This window comes from Rhincodon typus, chromosome 4 (genome assembly GCF_021869965.1).
Source record: "Rhincodon typus isolate 14 chromosome 4, sRhiTyp1.1, whole genome shotgun sequence".
In the NCBI taxonomy this organism is placed as follows: domain Eukaryota; kingdom Metazoa; phylum Chordata; class Chondrichthyes; order Orectolobiformes; family Rhincodontidae; genus Rhincodon; species Rhincodon typus.
In genome coordinates, this window is record NC_063335.1 from 63,612,784 (window position 1) to 63,631,072 (window position 18,289).

Below are 18,289 nucleotides of genomic sequence, written 5' to 3' on the forward strand. Positions count from 1 at the left end.
TGAGAATAAACTGATGGGACAATAATTGACCAAGTTGATTTGTCCTCCTTTTTATTTACAGGACATAGCTTTTCTGTACTGTTGTGAAGATGCCAGTGATGTCGCTGCACTGTCACAAGTTGGCTGGAGATGCGATGAGTTCTAGACCATAAGCCTTCAGTACTATGGAGTGAATTGAATTGAAGCCTGACATTTTTGATGCTGGAGACTTCCACTCAGCACATCTGGCTGAAGATTGTTTCAATGCTTCAGCCTTGCCTTTTGTGCTGAAGAACTGGGTTCTTCCATCATTGAGGATGGGGATATTTTTGGATCTTTCTCCTCCAGTCGGTTGTTTAATTCTCCACCACCATTCACAACTAGATGTGGCACAACTGCAGTGCTTAGATCTGATTTGTTCATTATGGAATCACTTAGCTCTGCCTATCACTTGTTGTTTGGCACAAAAGTAGTCCTGTTTTATATCTTTACCAGATTGATACCTAATTTTAGGTATTACTAGCGCTGCCTCTGGCATGCCCTCCAGCACTCTTCATTGAATTAGGGTTCATCTCTGGATTGATGGTAGTAGTAGAGTGATGAATATGCCAGTCTATGAGTTTGCAAATTGTATTTGAGTATGATTCTGTTGCTGTTCATGGCACACAGCACCTTGTGGATGCCTAGCCTTGAGTTTCTAGATCTGTTTAAACTCTTTACCATTTATCACAGTGGTAGTGTCACACAAGACAATGTATGGTCCTGTCAATGTGAAGGTGGGGCTTTGACTCCACAAAGTCTGTGAGGTGGTCACTCTCACCAATACTGTCATGGACAGATGTAACTGGGCAGGTAGATTTGTAAGGATGTGACGAAGTTTGTTTTTCCCTCTTGTTGGTTTCTTTACCACCTACCACAGACTTAGTTTAGAAGCTATGTATTTTAGAACTTCCCAACTCAGTCAGTACTGCTGCTGCAGAGCCACTTTTGATGGTGGCCATTGAAATCCCCCAACAGAGTACATTCTGTGCCCTTGCCAAACTCAGTGTTTCTTCCAACTGTTATTCAACATGGAAGAGTACGGACTCATCAGCCGATTCAAGTCTGGTAAAATGGCGGTGAAGTAGGGTTTCTGAGCCTGGGATTCATCTGCTCCATCTGCTTTTCTTGTTTTTTTTTCCTTTCTACCTTTTCTGTTTTTTTTTTCTTTTTTTCTATTTTGTTTCACTTACCTCTTGTTGAAGAGATCGGTCGTGGTGATGGCATCAGCGACAGAGAGTAAGCCCAGCACGGACTCGAGTGAATCCAATATGGACTCAAATGAACCCAGTATAGACTTGAGACAACAAGGTGCAGGGCTGGATGAACACAGCAGGCCAAGCAGCATCATAGGAGCAGAAAGGCTGACGTTTCGGGCCTACGCCCTTCAGACTTGAGTGGGTCCAGCATAGACTCATGGCAGTAGCGCCAGCGGTGAGTTTTGGTTCCGGGTGATTCTGGTGGACCACCTTCACTCCAGGGTCTCTGTTTGGCAACACGCTCCAGGACCTTACCATTAAGTAAATATACATCCTGACCTGATTTGTATTACCAAAATGCAGCACCTTACACTTATCTAAACTAGACTCTATCTGCCACTCTTCAGTTTATTGGCCCATCTGATCAAGGTCCTGTTGTACTCTGAGGTAACCTTCTTGGCTGTCCACTGCACCACCAATTTTGGTGTCAGTCTTTTGCTGAAATTATACTAGACAACTGGGAGAACCAATGTGAAAATATGACAACTATACATCTATGATGAGAAACAGAAGAAACATTCTAAAGCCAAGAGTCTTATGCAGCCAAAACAGAACAGGCTATTTCTGTCACCTAGGTAGTACTGTCAGTGTCTACAACACACAGAGACAAATTGACCATTAAATTAAATGCAGATTGTCAGGAAGAATTTACAACTGCAACTTGCATTATAGTGCAAACTATGATACTGAAACATATTAGTACATGCAAACATTCTTTTAGCAATAATGACATGTACTAAACAGAAACATTACTGTAAATATTGTAAGAAATTTCATAGAAAATCATAATTTCTTTTCAATAAAGGTGACTGAAGGCACAGCACATCAATCATCTTGTTACAAACGTCTTTTCTCTACATAAATAACAAAAACAAAACTGGTAAAAATAGCCTAAAGTAATAGCCCATGAACGTAAAAACCTGAGTGAGCTCCTGAATAAAATCAATGTTATTACTTTCTCCATCACCTGTACATCTAATATCATGGCTATATTGCATTATACCACACAATGCAAACAGAAGGCAACTCCCCTCCTTTACCTGCTGTTGTCTAAATATCAGAACTGTGAGAAGTAACTTTTTGATTTTATTAGGGGTTGGAAACAGAGGAGAATAGATTAATGTAAAGGAAAACTGGGATGTGTGTTTTATGGTAACCTTGTACTTGGAGGATGATCTAGAACATCATATCGGCTATGTGGCTAAAAAATAGTTAAGCAGAGGCTGAGTATCCAGCATGTATTTTAGCTTCTGATTCCTTGAGCCAAGTGTTTAGTGGAAAATTTACAAGTTGTCTTGACTAATACAACTGCTATGAACTCATTTGCCTGTACAGTTCAGCCCTCTTGATTGGCTGCCTATTATGGGCAATAAACCTCCTCAAGCTACCAATACTCTTATGGCTACAGTATGTATCTACTGGGGCTCTACAGTAATTCACCTAATCTAACTCAACTGCACATTAGCAGAAGCTCCAATTTCTACAGTCTGTACTATTAAGGTGTGAAAGTAACTGAACCTCATAATTCCTCTTCACATAAGCCACCACCAACTGGAAGATTAATGTGAGGATTTAATTTAGTATTGTTCATGCCATGAGCTACAACTCACTCTAGAATCACTAACCAACGACTATCTGCTTTAAAAGAAACTGGGAAAAAGGGCTGACTTTTCCTGTATCTTTGCTAAGAGTCAGTATCAGAGAGATTCATGGAGGGTTTCCCTCTGTGACCCCTTCCAACTTTTGTTTCTCAATTTTTCACTGCTCATCTTATTAGTTATGTATCCTGTCTCCAAGGTGCCACTTCTATGCAATCTTATGCTCACCCCATTTCCCTAAACTGCAAACCTTTTTTGCCATCTTTCTTGACAGCAAATGGACAAACCCCCTGACTACCCCTAGCCCCCTTTGGCTTGACAATGGACCAATCCCCTTAGATTTTCAACTATACCCGTTTGGTTGAAGCACATGCAGTGTGTTTGCTACGTTAGATGCTGCCATATTGGTAAAGTATGATCCATACACCAACATGTGTTCCCCCTTGACTGTTCACTGCTAGCAAGCATGAAAAACTGCCAGCTGTCTGTCTACTTGAAAAGGCAAGGCCAGACAGAGAAGCTGTGAAAATCCTAGTAAGTGAAAAGTGAGTGAATGCTATGAAAGCAAGTTAAAAGCCCTGAGATACACGCTGTTCTATTTATGGGATGGATGACGGAGTGATCTGACAGGAACCTTGCAATGAAATGAGTCAGTGGGCTTCAAAGTGTAGCGATAAGGTGTTGAACAATTCTGTGAGTTAATCTGAGATGTGCAATCATGATGTGATGAAGCAGATGCTTTGCTAATACAATTTATATGGATGGAGGATGCAGCTGGTAACTGCCCATAGACCATGCTCTGAGGTGTTGGGGAATGCTGGCCCAGAAAACATATTGCTGAGCTGCAGCCGTTAGGTAATCACTCTGACCTTCAAGTTGTGAATTGGCGCCATCTAGATTCTCAACAACACCTGTGATATGGCATACAATTGAGCCAGAAACAGATGTTAATGAACTATTAATTCATAAAATAAGGCCATTGCCTCTTTTTGGTGTGATTCTCATCTAGCCATTCAGCCTGAAGGGGAAAATTGGACTCTATTTTCTCAACGTTGAGAATTTCTTTCTGCTATGTTTTCCCAACTTTGTTCCCATTACCCACATTACTTCAGATGTTGGGAAGATCCCAGGCAAATATTTTTGCAGTTTCTATTTATTTTACAACTGTAGTAGTAAAGAATGATAAAATATTGCAGAACATGTAATTGTGGTATCAGCAAAATTATAAAAGATCATCTGCCATTGTATTTCCTTCCATGCTTGTGCACCCCCTGCTGCATTTCCACTTTATTTACATATTACATCCTTACTGAAGATACATGTGTTGTCAGTCTTATGGTTGAATTTAAATTAATTAGGGAATTCTATTAAATTGTGTGAATTTACTGTTCCTTTAACATATTGACCTAAATTTTACTTTGTCAGTGAAGGAATACCTTTTGCCAATCATCTTGAGTGCAGTTAACCATAGATGTTTTGTCAAATTGGTCAGCCTAGATTTTGCCTAATCCATCAGCTGTTTCATTGTGGCACCCTCTGTATTTATTTGAGTCATGTGGCAGTCTCAGTAGATTACAGAGCAGCATTATTCTTCAACCATTCTGATTAAAGTATCTATATTGAGATACGAAGACTACACATCAGGATGTAAAAAAGCTCAAAATGAAACTTGCTGTTTGACTAATTGCACAGGAATAAAATAAATATTGGGCTAAGCATATGGGATAAATGGATAGAAATAAAAGAGATTGCAATACAAAAATATAATCTTCAAGATTAATTTTCTCTGAAGGAAAGACTCCAAATTATTAAAATTCATTTTTGAAGACTATAGAGTTTATTCATCAGTAATTATAATTTACTACACTGTTACAAACCCATTGTCCACAAAATGAAGGATAAATCCAATTCAGCCAATTGCTAGTTTATCAGCCTGTTCTCAATTATGAGAAAAATGATGCGAAATGTTGTTAATGTATTTCTAAGTGATGCTTACTCAGCACCAGCCTGTTCACTGATACCCACTTTGAGTTCTGCCAGGACCCTTTGCTTCTCACCTCACTACAACATTAGTCTAAGGAATAGCAACATGAACAAAACATTTGAATTCCACAGATGAGATGAGAGTGACTGCCATTGATATCAAGGCAGCAATCGACACAGTGTGGCACTAAAAATCCCTAGAATTTGTTGAATTAACTAAAGTCAATGGAAACATTTTCTGCTAGTTGGAGCTATACCTCATAGAAAGAAAGATGGTTGTGGTTGTTGAAAGTCAATTATTTCAGCCCTATCAAGACATCATTGGAGGATCTTTCCAATTTCATTAGCCCATTCTGTTTTCAGTATCCTTACCACTGCATGTACACCAAATTGTGACCAATTTCTGATGATGTATTATACCTATGACTGGAAACTCATGTTCTGAATAAGAAGTGAGGTGGTGCCATAAAGTTTAAATATTTCCAACTGCATAAAGATGCACTCTTTTTCCTTATCCCTATTTTCATGCACATCCTTCAACTATATATGCCATGTATGTTCTTCCAACTTTTTTCTCACACTTTAACATATCCTCAAATTTGGTTGTCTTAAACAAATGTGTTACTTCCTTCATCCATACTGAGTATTTATGTAGATATAAAATGAGCATCTTTAGTAAAGACCTCTGTGGAAAGTTACTTAAAACATCATCTCCTTTGGAGTTGTGTGACTAATGCACTGATAAACATGCCCATGCAGGTTTCCCACCCATGAAGAGCTTATTCCTAACAATGTCTCAGGAATAATGAGTTCTGGTAGGCACATTTACTAGAAAAAACAGTCTTTTCTTTGAAAGATTCACCATTTCTTTTATTCCCCACTTGTGATTTGCAGCAATGAAAAGAACTTTAATCATTTGTATTCACACTTAAGCATCTATTACATTTCTCGAAAGTTTACTGCAACATTATGATCAGTGTTATTGGATAGCTGGTGCCAGGATATTATTTAATGATTCCCTACTATTTAAAAAAAAAGCTTCAAAAAAGAGAAACATTCAGTATGATACATATTCACTTGTTTATGAGGAAGTAATCAATCAGATAAACAAACTGTATGTGATTGCAATTTATACACGTAGTCAATCATGCTTTCTCTTTGTCCCTTGATGAATTATTTTAGGGCATAAAATATTGCAGCTGAAATTAAGATTATTATGAATATTCATATCTAGATTTGATAAGCAGTTAAGTAGTAAAAATATAATGTTCTTTTTGTAACCGGATATAGATATTTCTTTTAGATATATGTTTATGGGTGACTTCATCGTGTATCTGAAGATTTTTTAGTTATATTTCCACTGTTTTAGATACCCTTGAGCTCATAAGGCTCTGTTACAGTTCCTCTCAATTCAACAAGAGAATGAGGTGAAGGTAACAAATACTGTGCCAAAAGGTTCTCAGCGAGTAGGATAAAAAATAAGTTGTTCCTTGTTTCAACCAATGAAACAAACACTGTAATTAATCCTATGTAAAATTCCTATGTAACTATGCACCCCACATTCATTGCCCACACTGTTACTTTCATGCTTAATGAACTTGAAAGCCATTAGTGATGTGCTAAAATAAGTGTATGTGTTAGAATTGGAAACAATCCTGGAGTAACAATCGAACATTCGATTCAGATAAACAAGACAATAGGTAAAAGGTAAAATAATGAGTAGAAACGTTTGTGGTAGTCTTTAAAAAAAACCTACAGAAACCTACACACCATCATGGCTTTTTAATTCCTGAAAATGCCAGGATTTTTATGAATTAGTTTGTGCTGTAATGCAGCAGTGAAATAAATGTATTGATTTTTACCTCCAGTCTGAAATTAAAAGCATTTGATAAGTTATGCGTTAAATTGTATCTCGACTTTTGCAGCTGCCTAAAACTGTGGTTGTACGTTTCTAAGGTGACATTGATTAAAGAATAAAACAGTCTCGGTTAGGATTACGTAACGTCTCACAAAATAGAACAGATAAAAATCAAGGTTTCTACCAAAGGAAAACAAAAGAAAATCAGGTCTTAACCATTTGTGGCAAATATTCATATTTATCAGAATGGAGATGATGGCCCTATAATTTTTAATTGTAAAGGTACTTACAGGTGAGCCTATCATTTGCCACATTCAATTCTAACAAACCGTTACAAAATGATGGAAAATAAAACAGATTAAAAGAATCAATTACAGGAAGAAAATGATTGCAAACTGAACAGATCTTTCAGAGAGTAGAATGGTTATAATGTACCGAATTCATGGCAGGTTCTAAGATTCTATGTTGAAGAGTAATCTTAAATGCTATTATTCCAATTAGGAATAAAAAATATAAACTAACTGTGAAAAGTCTAACTATTGATAATTAAATCACCCAAGGTGTTGTTTATCTGATCCATACATTAATAAATAAGATTAATCAATTGGCAGATTGATGGAGGATTATTTTTATACTGTGTAATAAAAGTTTGTGATTTATATTTAGTTTTAGAATTTGAATTTCAAACTAATGACACATGGGGGTCATTTTTTTGTGAAGGGATTTAAAAATTAACTAGGTCAGTTCTTCCAGAATTATTATTTTAAACCAGCACGTGACTCTTGAAATGTTAATGGAAGTTTGTATAACTTGTGAGTTTTATGACAAGAAAGAGAAAGCATTGTAAGATATTAGTTTGCTTTTTAGATGATCAAAGATTGATTTTAGCTTAGAAAAAAATGAGAAATTGGAAAGCTTTCATGCAGTTTGAAGGATACCTACCTGAGGTGAGTTGAAGGAATAGATTCTTCTAGAAATGATATTATTCAGAACAGTTAAGGGCATAAAATATCCTATGGAAGGGGTTTAGGTTGTGAAACTTTCAGATCAGGAGTGTTTGGTTAGAAGTTCACTGAATATTGAATAACTGAAGGAGTCTAAGCTCAGTTGTTTGAGTGGTTAAAGGAAAATGGCCTCACAGCTCATGGGCTTGGAAATGAAAAGAAGTAGTTGAGTCAAACCTACCAATTTGATAGGTAAAAGATACATCTCTGGTTTTTGATTAACTGAAAGATGATGGGGAGTAGATGAAATTTTGTTTTGCCATGTGCTTTAAAATTCTACAAACTATGTTATATTTTGATACTTTAGTTTGAATTATTTTATTCAATTATTCCTCCTTTTTTGTAATAACCATTATTGTTTATTAAAATCAAACATGAAATGTCAACTTTGAGAATGGTATTGTGATGACTGAGTCCCACGCAATCAGCATTCTGGGATTTTCCATCAGCCAAAAATTGAATTAGACTAGCAATATGAATATCGAGGCTACAAGAGCAAGTCAAAGGCCAAGAAACCTACTGCAAGTAGCTCACCTCCTGACTCTTGAAATCCTATCCACAACCTGCAAAGCATAATTCAAAAATGTGATAGAATGCTCTGCACTCATCTTGATGAGTGGAGCTCAAACAATACAAAAGATGCTCAACATAGCGTCATACAGTGTGGAAACAGACCCTTTGGCCCAACTTATCCATGCCAACCAATTTTCCTAAACTAAACTAGTCCCACTTGCCTATGTTTGGCCTATATCCCTCTAAACCTTTCCTATTCATGTGCCTATACAAATGTCTTTTAAATGTTGTAACTGTACCTGAATCTATCACTTTCTCTGGCAGTTCATTCACATACGTACCACTCTCTGTGTGAAAAAGATACCCCTCAGGTCCCTGTTAAATCTTTCTCCTCTCACCATCTTCTCAGTTAAAACAGGATTTGTTAGATCTGTATTAGGTCACTCGCTAAAATGTTCTTTTTAACAGTAAAAAATTCCAATTCTATTCACCATCAGTACAAAAGCTTTCCATTAGGGATTATCATCTTTGCAACCTCTACAATGTCTCCACATCTTCCTTTTAATATGCTGACTTGATATACACACTAACTACTGGAAGTGAAGTCCATCTTAAGATTCAAACCAACTTTGACATTTTTATCAATAGATTTAAACATTTCTGCTTCATTTGTTTTTCTTATGGTCAGATTGACCAGTATCATCATTGCTGTATTTGTACTCCCAGAGCTCTTGGCCCTTCTACCCCCTTTTAGAGTGGGAGCAGCAGAGTAAAAATGACACTAGTGGCAGGGACAAGGTGCAAGTGGAAGCATTATAAAGAGAGACTCATGTGATATTGACCTATTCTTGCTCCTTTTAACCCTTTACCATTCAATAAGATCACGGCTCATCTGTTGTAGCTTCAACTCCACTTTCTTCTTTACCCTGCAAACCCTGGATTCATAGCCGTAAAAAGTCCGAATTTATTTAAGTCTATGTTGGAAAACAACCCAGTCTTCAATACTGTCCAGGGGAGGGAATTCCCTAAGATTACAATCAGATAAATACAGGTGGTAAGGCAAGTGGTGAGAATGATACAAAGAAACTACAGAGAGAGTATGCATTAAGGGAATGGCCATAAAATTGAAAGGAATCAAAAATTTCAGTCAGAATCCCTGCAATTTCCTGCCTTGCCTCCCATAGCAGCCTGGGATGCAATTCTATTACAGGTGACTTTAATCTTCATGTTGATTAAGTTAATCAAATTGAAAAGGGTAACTACGACAACAAATTCATATAGTGCATTGGGATATTTTCCTAGAGCAATATCCAATGAAGCCAGCCTGGAGTATGTTATTTTGGATCTGGTAATGGGTAATAAGGCAGGTTTAATAAATGTCCTCAGAGAAAAAAGATCCCCTAAGAATTACTGATCATGATTTAATAGTTAGTTTAAGTGTAAGAAGCCTGAACCAGAAACAACTGACACCAAACAGGGGTCAGATTCATTACTCAAGGCTGTTCTTTTGATCACTTGTAAGAAACATAAAACATAGAAGACAGGAGCAGGAGGAGGCCATTCAGCCCTTCGAATCCTGCTCCACCATTCTTCATGATTATGGCTGATCATCCAACTCAATAGCCTAATCCTCCCCAGAACCTCTGATCCCATTCACCCCAAGTGTTAAATCTAGTCACCTCTTGAATACATTCAATGTTTTGACATCAACTATTTCCTGTGGTAAGGAATTCCACAGACTCATCACTCTTTGGGTGAAAAAATGTCTCCTCATCTTCGTCCTAAATCATCTCCCCCGAATCCTCATTCTGTGACCGCTGGTTCTGGACACACTCACCATTGGGCACATTCTCCCTGCATGTACCCTATCCAGTCCTGTTAGAATTTTATAAGTCTCTATGAGAAGAATTATTTACTTCTTCACTGCTTAAGTATTGCTATGCTACATGTTGCTTTTCTTTCTCTGCAGTGATGGTGGAAATCCTGCCACAATTCCCTGCTTGGGACCTTTCTAGTCAACGAGTTGGCCTGACTCCTGATGATGAACATATGCATCTTTCAAAGAGTAGTTCAAAGCCATATGTAAAATTTTCCAAAGCAAAATTTATGAGAAAAGAACCTGTGCAAAACTTTAAAAGAAACAGCAGGCAGAATAAAAAGAGGTGCTGCTAAATTAATAGTGGATAATGATGAATATAATTAAATCAAACTTATTCTAAAAGTATAATTTAAATTGAAGAAATATAAAGGTATATTCACTCAATCTTACCACTGGAATAGAGTGTGTCACCGTGGAAATCAGATGCAGCCTGTGTGGCACCAACTAGTATTGGTGCAGGTGGACATTCTGGGATGGTATTGTGGGAAGTTTGATGTCACTCTTTTTCTCAGACCGTTTCCATCCATCACCCAGGACAAAGCAGCCCACTTGATTAGCACCACAACCACAAAGATATACTTCCTCCACCACCAATGCTCAGTAGCAGCAGTGTGTACCATTTACAAGATTGACTATAAAAAAAACCAAGGCTGTTCAGACAGCACTTTCCAAATTGACGATCACTATCCTCAAGAAGGACAGGAGCCACATGTTGATCTTCTCTCAAGTGTTGCCGAGTCAAAATTTCGGAACTGCCTCGTTAACAAGGCTATGGATGTACCTACACAAAATGATTGCAGTGGTTCAAGATGTCACCTTCTAAAGGGCAACTCGAGAGGACCAATAAACACTGATCTGGCCAATGATGCCAACATCCCATAAACTAATAATCCTAAATTATGTTCAATTTCATGGAAGATTAGCACATTAGATTAAAAGAAGGAAAATATGATCTAACAAGACAGACTTCATTCTGCAATCAGACTTGTCCAGAAGTAACAGCTGCTGGGACTATAACAAGCAGAAGCTCTTGCCACAATCTTATTTTGTTGAATTTAAGAGAGGTATCAGTTCATTGAATTTAGGATGGGTCTGTGTCTCTTTTGAAGGAGTGGGTATATGGACGTGCTAGACATGAAACCGTTGTTTTCCGGTGAAGTTTATTGCACAGATTTTGAAAATGGCTTTGAATGTTGCTAAGAATTTTCTGGGAGTAGAAGATCTAACTTTTTTGAAATCTGTGGCTATAGCTAAACTGATAGAGTTAACAGATAAATTGAAAGTAGAACTATAATTAAGATCTTGTAAGGAGGAGTTGTTTAGTGTGATCATCTAGTATTTATAATTAGAAGGACAACAATAAATAATAGTGATGCCACAGCTAGAACTAACTAGGATACATTTAAAAATGAAAAGATTTGTTAAAAGAAAAAGGGAGGATAATGAGAAGCAGAGAAAAATGGAAAGTGAGGAGAGAGAAAACAGGGGATAATGGAAAAAGAGATGGGATTTGAAAGCCTGAATTTCAAATGGTTTGGGAAATTATACATCATGACATAGAGTCATAGAGATAAAAGGCATGGAAACAGACCCTTCGGTCCAACTTGTCCACGCTGATCAGATATCTTATGTAAATCTAGTCCCATTTGCCACTATTTGGCCCATATCCATCTAAACCCTTCCTAACCCAACCAGATGGCTTTTAAATGTTGTAATTGTACCAGCCTCCATCACTTCCTCTGGCAGCTCATTCCATACACACACCACCCTCTGCATGAAAAGTAGGTCCCTTTTAAGTCTTTCCCCACTCAATTTAAACTTATGCACTCTAGTTTTGGACTCCATGACCCCAGGGAAATGACCTTGCCTATTTGCCCTATCCATGCCCCTCATGATTTTATAAACCACTATAAGGTCACCCCTCAGCCTCGGATGCTCCAGGTAAGATAGCCTCAGTCTAATCAGCCTTTTCCCTATAGCTCAAACCCTCTGACCCTGGCAACATCCTTGTAAATCTTTTCTGAACCCTTTCAAGTTTCACGACATCCTTCCTTTAGCAGGAAGAGCGGAATTGCACACAGTACTCCAATAGTGGCCTAACCAATGTCCTGTACAGTCATGACATGACCTCCCAACTCCTATGCTCAATGCACTGACCTATAAAGGCAAGCACACCAAACATCTTCTTAACTATCCTATCTACCAGTGACTCCACTTTCAAGGAACTATGATCCTGCATTTCAAGGTCTCTTTGTTCAGCAGTACGGTCCAGGACCTTACCATTAAGTGTATAAGTCCTGCCCTGATTTGCCTTTCCAGAATGCAGCACCTCACATCTATCTAAATTAAACTCCAACTGCCACTCCTTGGCCCATTGGCCCATCTGATCAAGATCTCATTGTACTCTGAGGTAACCTTCTTTGCTGTCTACTGCACTCCAATTTTGGTGTCATCTGCAGACTTACTAACCATGCCTGCTATGTGTACATCCAAACCATTTATATAAATGCTAAAAACCCATGGACCCAGCACCGTTCCTGTGACGTACCACTGGTCACAGGCCTACAGTCTGAAAAGCAACCCTCCACAACCATCCTCTGTCTTCTACCTTTGAGCCAGTTCTGTATCAAAATAACTAGTTCTCCCTCTCTTCCTTGTGATCTAACCTTGCTAACCAGTTTACCATGAGGAACCTTGTCGAAAGCCTTACTGAAGTCCGTATAGATTATGTCTACCGCTTTGCCCTCATCAATCCTCTTTGTTACTTCTTCAAAAAACTCAATCAAATTAGTGAGACACGATTTCCCACGTGCAAAGTCATGTTGACTACTCCTAATCAGTCCTTGCCTTTCCAAATGCTTGTAAATCCTATCCCTCAGGATTCCCTCCAGCAACTTGCCCATCACTGATGTCAGGCTCACCGGTCTGTTGTCCCCTGACTTTTCCTTACCACCTTTCTTAAATAGTGGCACCAATGTTAGCCAATCTCCAGTATTCCGGCACCTCACCTGTGGCTATCAATGATATAAATATCTCAGCAAGGAATCCAGCAATCACTTTCCTAGCTTCTCATGCTAGGGTACACCTGATCAGGTCCCAGGGATTTATCCATATTTATGTGTTTTAAGACGTCCAACACCTCGTCCTCTGTAATATGGACATTTTTCAAGAGATTGTTATTTATTTCCCAACGTTCTCCATTTTCCAAATCCTTCTCCGACGTAAACACTATTGCAAAGTATTCGTTTAGTATCTCCCCCATCTCCTGAGCTTCCACACATAGGTAGCCTTGCTGATCCTTATTGGCTAAATAAAAGGCTTAGAATGAAGAGGGAAAAAAGAGATAATAGCTTAGAGGATAATGTTGATACCGATGAGGGGCCTGATTTAACTAAGAACCTCTACTTAGTTTCTAAATTTGCTGTGGATAAAGTCAAAGTATATTTTACCTAATTTGAGAAGTCAGCTAGACAGATTCAGTGGCCAAAAGATGTTTGGATCTTAATGTTACAAAGTGTTTTCACAGGTACAGGTGTGAATGTGTATGTCAGTTTATCAGAAGAACAATCTGCACTTTATGGAATGGTTACAAAGGAAACATTCTACGCTCAGGAAATTATCCCTGAAGCTGGTCAATTAAAATTTAGGACCACAAGCGATAAACCTTATCAGGCATTTTGTAGAATTTCCAAGGGGAAAAAAATGTTGTGGGTTTACTAGTTTCAATCACTAGAATTATGGAAAAGAATTGAGAATGTAGGAGAAATTATGACTATGAGTGAATTCAGAAATAGCATTCCTGCAAAGCGGAAAATGTCATTAGATAAGAGTCAAAGATCAAAGAAGTAGTAGTTTTGTCAGGTATCTTTGACATCTCCCAACAACTGTTACAGATGGAACAATCGACATATGGGAAAGAAATTGGGAAATAGGACACATCCAAAGTTACTGGCTTTAGGGGACAAGGAGAAAGAGGTCAATATAATAAATGATAAAGGCTAGAGACAAAAAGTAATTTTCTTTACATCATATGCTTCAATTGTAATAAGATTAGAGACACTAAATCCAATTGCTGAAACTTAAATGGGAGACCAATTGCGGGAGCAGAATTCTCTAAGGAATCCTCAGAAAACATGGCTTTGGAAAAAGGAAATATGCATTGAAACTGTAACAGTAGTACAAAGAAACATTGTTATTGAATGGCAAACTGGATTCATTGGGCAAAATGGCCTTCTTCGTAGAATCCCTACAGTGTGCAAACAGACCCTTCGGCCCAATAAGTCCACACCAACTCTCAGAGCATCCCACCCAGACCCAGCCCTATAACCCACACATCCCTGAACACTATGAGCAATTTAGCATGGCCAATCCACCTAGCCTGCACATCTTTGTACTGTGGGAGGAAACCAGAGCACCCAGAGGAAACCCACGCAGACACAGGGAGAATGTGCAAACTCCACATAGATAGTTGCCCAAAGGTAGAATTGAAACTGGGTCCCTGGTGCTGTGAGGCAGCAATGCTAACCACTGAGCCACCATGCTGCCCAAAATGTATATACTTCTGCTGGTATATCTTATGTTCTTATGTTTCTTCAGAATAGCAAGAAGGGAGTGATATCTCAGCATAACCATGAAAATTGTTTTTCACATACTAACAAAGAGAATCAGGTTACTGGGTCCTCTCAGTGGCAGTGGTGGCATGCTGGTAATGTCACTGGATAAGTAATATAAAACCCCAGACTAATGTGCTGAGGATATGCATTTGAATCCTACCATGGCTGAGGCAAAATTTGAATTCAATAAATCTAGAATAAAAAGCTAATAGAAAGAATGGTGACCATGCAACCATTGTGGATTGTCATAAAATCTGTTTGGTTCACTCATGTCCTTTTGGGAAATCTGCCACCTTACCTGGTCTGGCCAACATAGGACTCCAGACCAATGTGGTTGACTCTTAACTGCACTCTTGGAAATTAGGGATGAACATTAAATGCTGCCCTAGCCCAAAAAAATTGATCTGAAAAGGAGAGGTACAGCTTTATGCTACAAATCAAAGAAATAAAGCAATAGAGCTTTTGGGAGATTAGAAAAAGAACAGAAATTGCTACAGCAACTCAGCAGGTCTGGCAGCATTGTGGAGAGATAACAGGGTTAAAGTTTTAAGTCCAGTGACCCTTCATCAGAACTGCCAGTTCTCTAGTTATTTATTTTTATTTCAAATTTCTAGCATCCGCAGTTCTTTGTTTTAATTTTGTGATATTGGGAGATATTGGAACATGTCAGTTACTGATGCCAGCTATCACTCAATAGTTTTTAGTCACTTGAGACTTTAACTAATAGCCTGGGACTGAAGAAATCTTTTTTTCCTGAAGCAATTAGATTTCTGAACTTAAACATGCCCAGCTCAAACAACCTCTTTAGTGTTTTATACTAACACTTCTGGCCTGGGACCCGCGCTAATACATTAGTCCAAGGTAATCTAGTTTCATTATATCTTTCTTTTCTCAGGAGCACTGGTCTATACAGTTAGATTCATCAAGGAACTTCACTGGAACATCCAAAATTCAAAGTAAGACAAATAAACTTCTATATCTAAGGTAAGCGTGTTTCTCTTAAGTTAAAAAAGCAAGTTCCAGTAACGTCTAACAAACCTTGAGGCCCCATTATTTACCTTGTTAGGTACCAAACAATCTACAGTAAATTAATATCTATTAGTGGTGCTTAAAAACAATCATTAATTTTAAAGCTAGGCCTCAAAAGCTGTTTTAAAAGTAATCATCCTGGTTACATAATTACTTGCAAGTTAATTATTAACTTCAGAAACACAGGAAAAAGTTCAGAGAAGGTTTACTACATTAAATCCAGAGATGAAAGGCCTATTTTATGAGTAGAAATTGAGCAATTAAGGCCTTTACTCTATAGAGTTTAGAAGAATGAGAAGAGATCTTATTTAAGTATATAAAATGCTAAAAGGGATTAACAAGTAGATGTAGAGTGGATATTTCCCCTTGTAGGGCATTGAGAGATCACAGTTTTAGGCTAAGGAGTGGCAGATTTAAGGCAGAAACCAGGAGAGGTTACTTCTTTAAAAAGGTCAAGAATTCATGGAATTCACTACACCAGAGTGCAGTGAACACTGGAACACTGAATAAATTTAAGAGGCAATTGACAGATTTTTTAAATTTGTAATTTGTTAAAGGATTACAGGGAATGGGCAAAAATGTAGATTGAGACCAAGATGAGACCAACCACAATCATATTAAATGGCAACGCAGGCTTGAGGGGCTGGTTTGTCTACTCCTGCTCCTAGTTCTTGTTCTTATATTCTAAAACCCCCTCGTTACAAACTCAGAAAAGCCAAATTTACAACTGATATTAAAACTTATATATAAATCACAGTCTGAATCATAGGGTGCATTGGATGACATCAAATCTTAAAGACCATGATTAGAGTTCATTGTCAAGAATATCTGAATGATTGGGATAGAGGAATTCCCTTGTTACTGTTTGTCATTAGGGATACTCCTCATGAGTCCACAGGATTCAGTCCTTTTGAACTTACATGAGGACTTGAACTTGGAGGACCTCCTAAACTGATTAAAGAAACATCAATAAATCAAAAATCATAGTCTATGCTTCCAGTCTATGTTTTGAGTTTCGGAGTGAAGCTAGCAAAAGCATTCAAGTTGGCCAAGAGGCATTTGAAGAGTTTTCAACAATGAAAACCAGAACAGTTAAAAAGGCAAAGTCTGAAATTTTATTGCTGGAGACAAGGTTTCTAGTTTTGTTGTCTGTCTCAGGTGAATCATTAAGCACAAGATTTACTGGAATTTATTTAATCAAAAAGAAACTTAATGATGTAACTTTTGTAGTGAATACTTCTGATAAGAGGAAAATCAGCCAATGTGTCTTAATATATTAAAGAAACATTTTGACAATAGTCAGGAGAAAAGTGTATATGCTGTGGTGAAAGAAATAGGGAATGACATAAAACATCAGAACTCTTGGACAAATGAATCATAAATTCAAAAGTTGATCCTCCAACAACCAGATTAGATGATATGGAGGTACTTGAAAGGTTAGGTAGCATAGTATTTTATTTTTCAGAAAACTATTACATTGTCATACAAAGGCGATTACAGGTCCAGACGTTGAATTGAGAGCATAGACCAGGGAAAAAAAAGTCCTTAGTTATTCATGTTATTAGTGTAGTGGATGCATTACCTACAAAATAACATCCTTATAGATTTGATTCAGAAAAATTAGCTTAGGTGAGAGAAGAGATTTTGTTCAAAGCGCCATTATCTCTATATTACTGTTAATTAACCAAATCATGGTCGCTGGAACTCACTCATGATATTGGTGCTGAAATCAGGTGGGTCATAAAGATTCTCACAAAGTCAATGTGTTAATGAAAATGGGCTCATTACATATTCCACAAGTGAGGGACAACATTAAAAGATTTGGACTCGCACAACTTGCCGCTAACATTGACAAGTTCAAGACCAGAGAAATATTCACTTCTGCATCACCAAATGGACTGTATTAATGCAAAGTCAAGCTGTTCAGAATGCAACATTTCAATGAATGCTCAACAAAGTCTTTGAAGAACCAGCAACTGCTTGGTTTACTTTGCTAATTAAATTGTTTTTAGCCAAACCTGGGAAGAACATTTATGGGACTTGATTAAACTATTTGATTGGCTACAAAGAGTCAACATATTGTTATAAATCTAGCCAAGAGTCAATTTTCCAAAGAAAAGAATGATTTATTTGGGATGTGCAGTGGTTCATGTTGCACCAAGAAAATTGAGGAAAAAAACGTGAAATCTTGTTATATGTTGGCAACATTTGATTTCATTGCAAATTCATACCGAAGTTGAGCCTGTTATTATTCCTTGAATTTGTTGAAGAAAGGCAGAACGTTTGAACCGGCATAAGACAAATTGAAAGTTGTGCTGAGAATGGCATCAGTTTTAGCAGTGGCTCATTATGAGAAGCCAATGACATTGATTTTGGTACAGAGATAGTAGGAACTGCCGATGCTGGAGAATCTGAGATAACAAGGTGTAGAGCTGGATGAACACAGCAGGCCAAGCAGCATCAGAGGAGCAGGAAAGCTGCTCCTCTGAAGCTGCATGGCCTGCTGGGTTCATCCAGCTCTACACCTTGTTATCT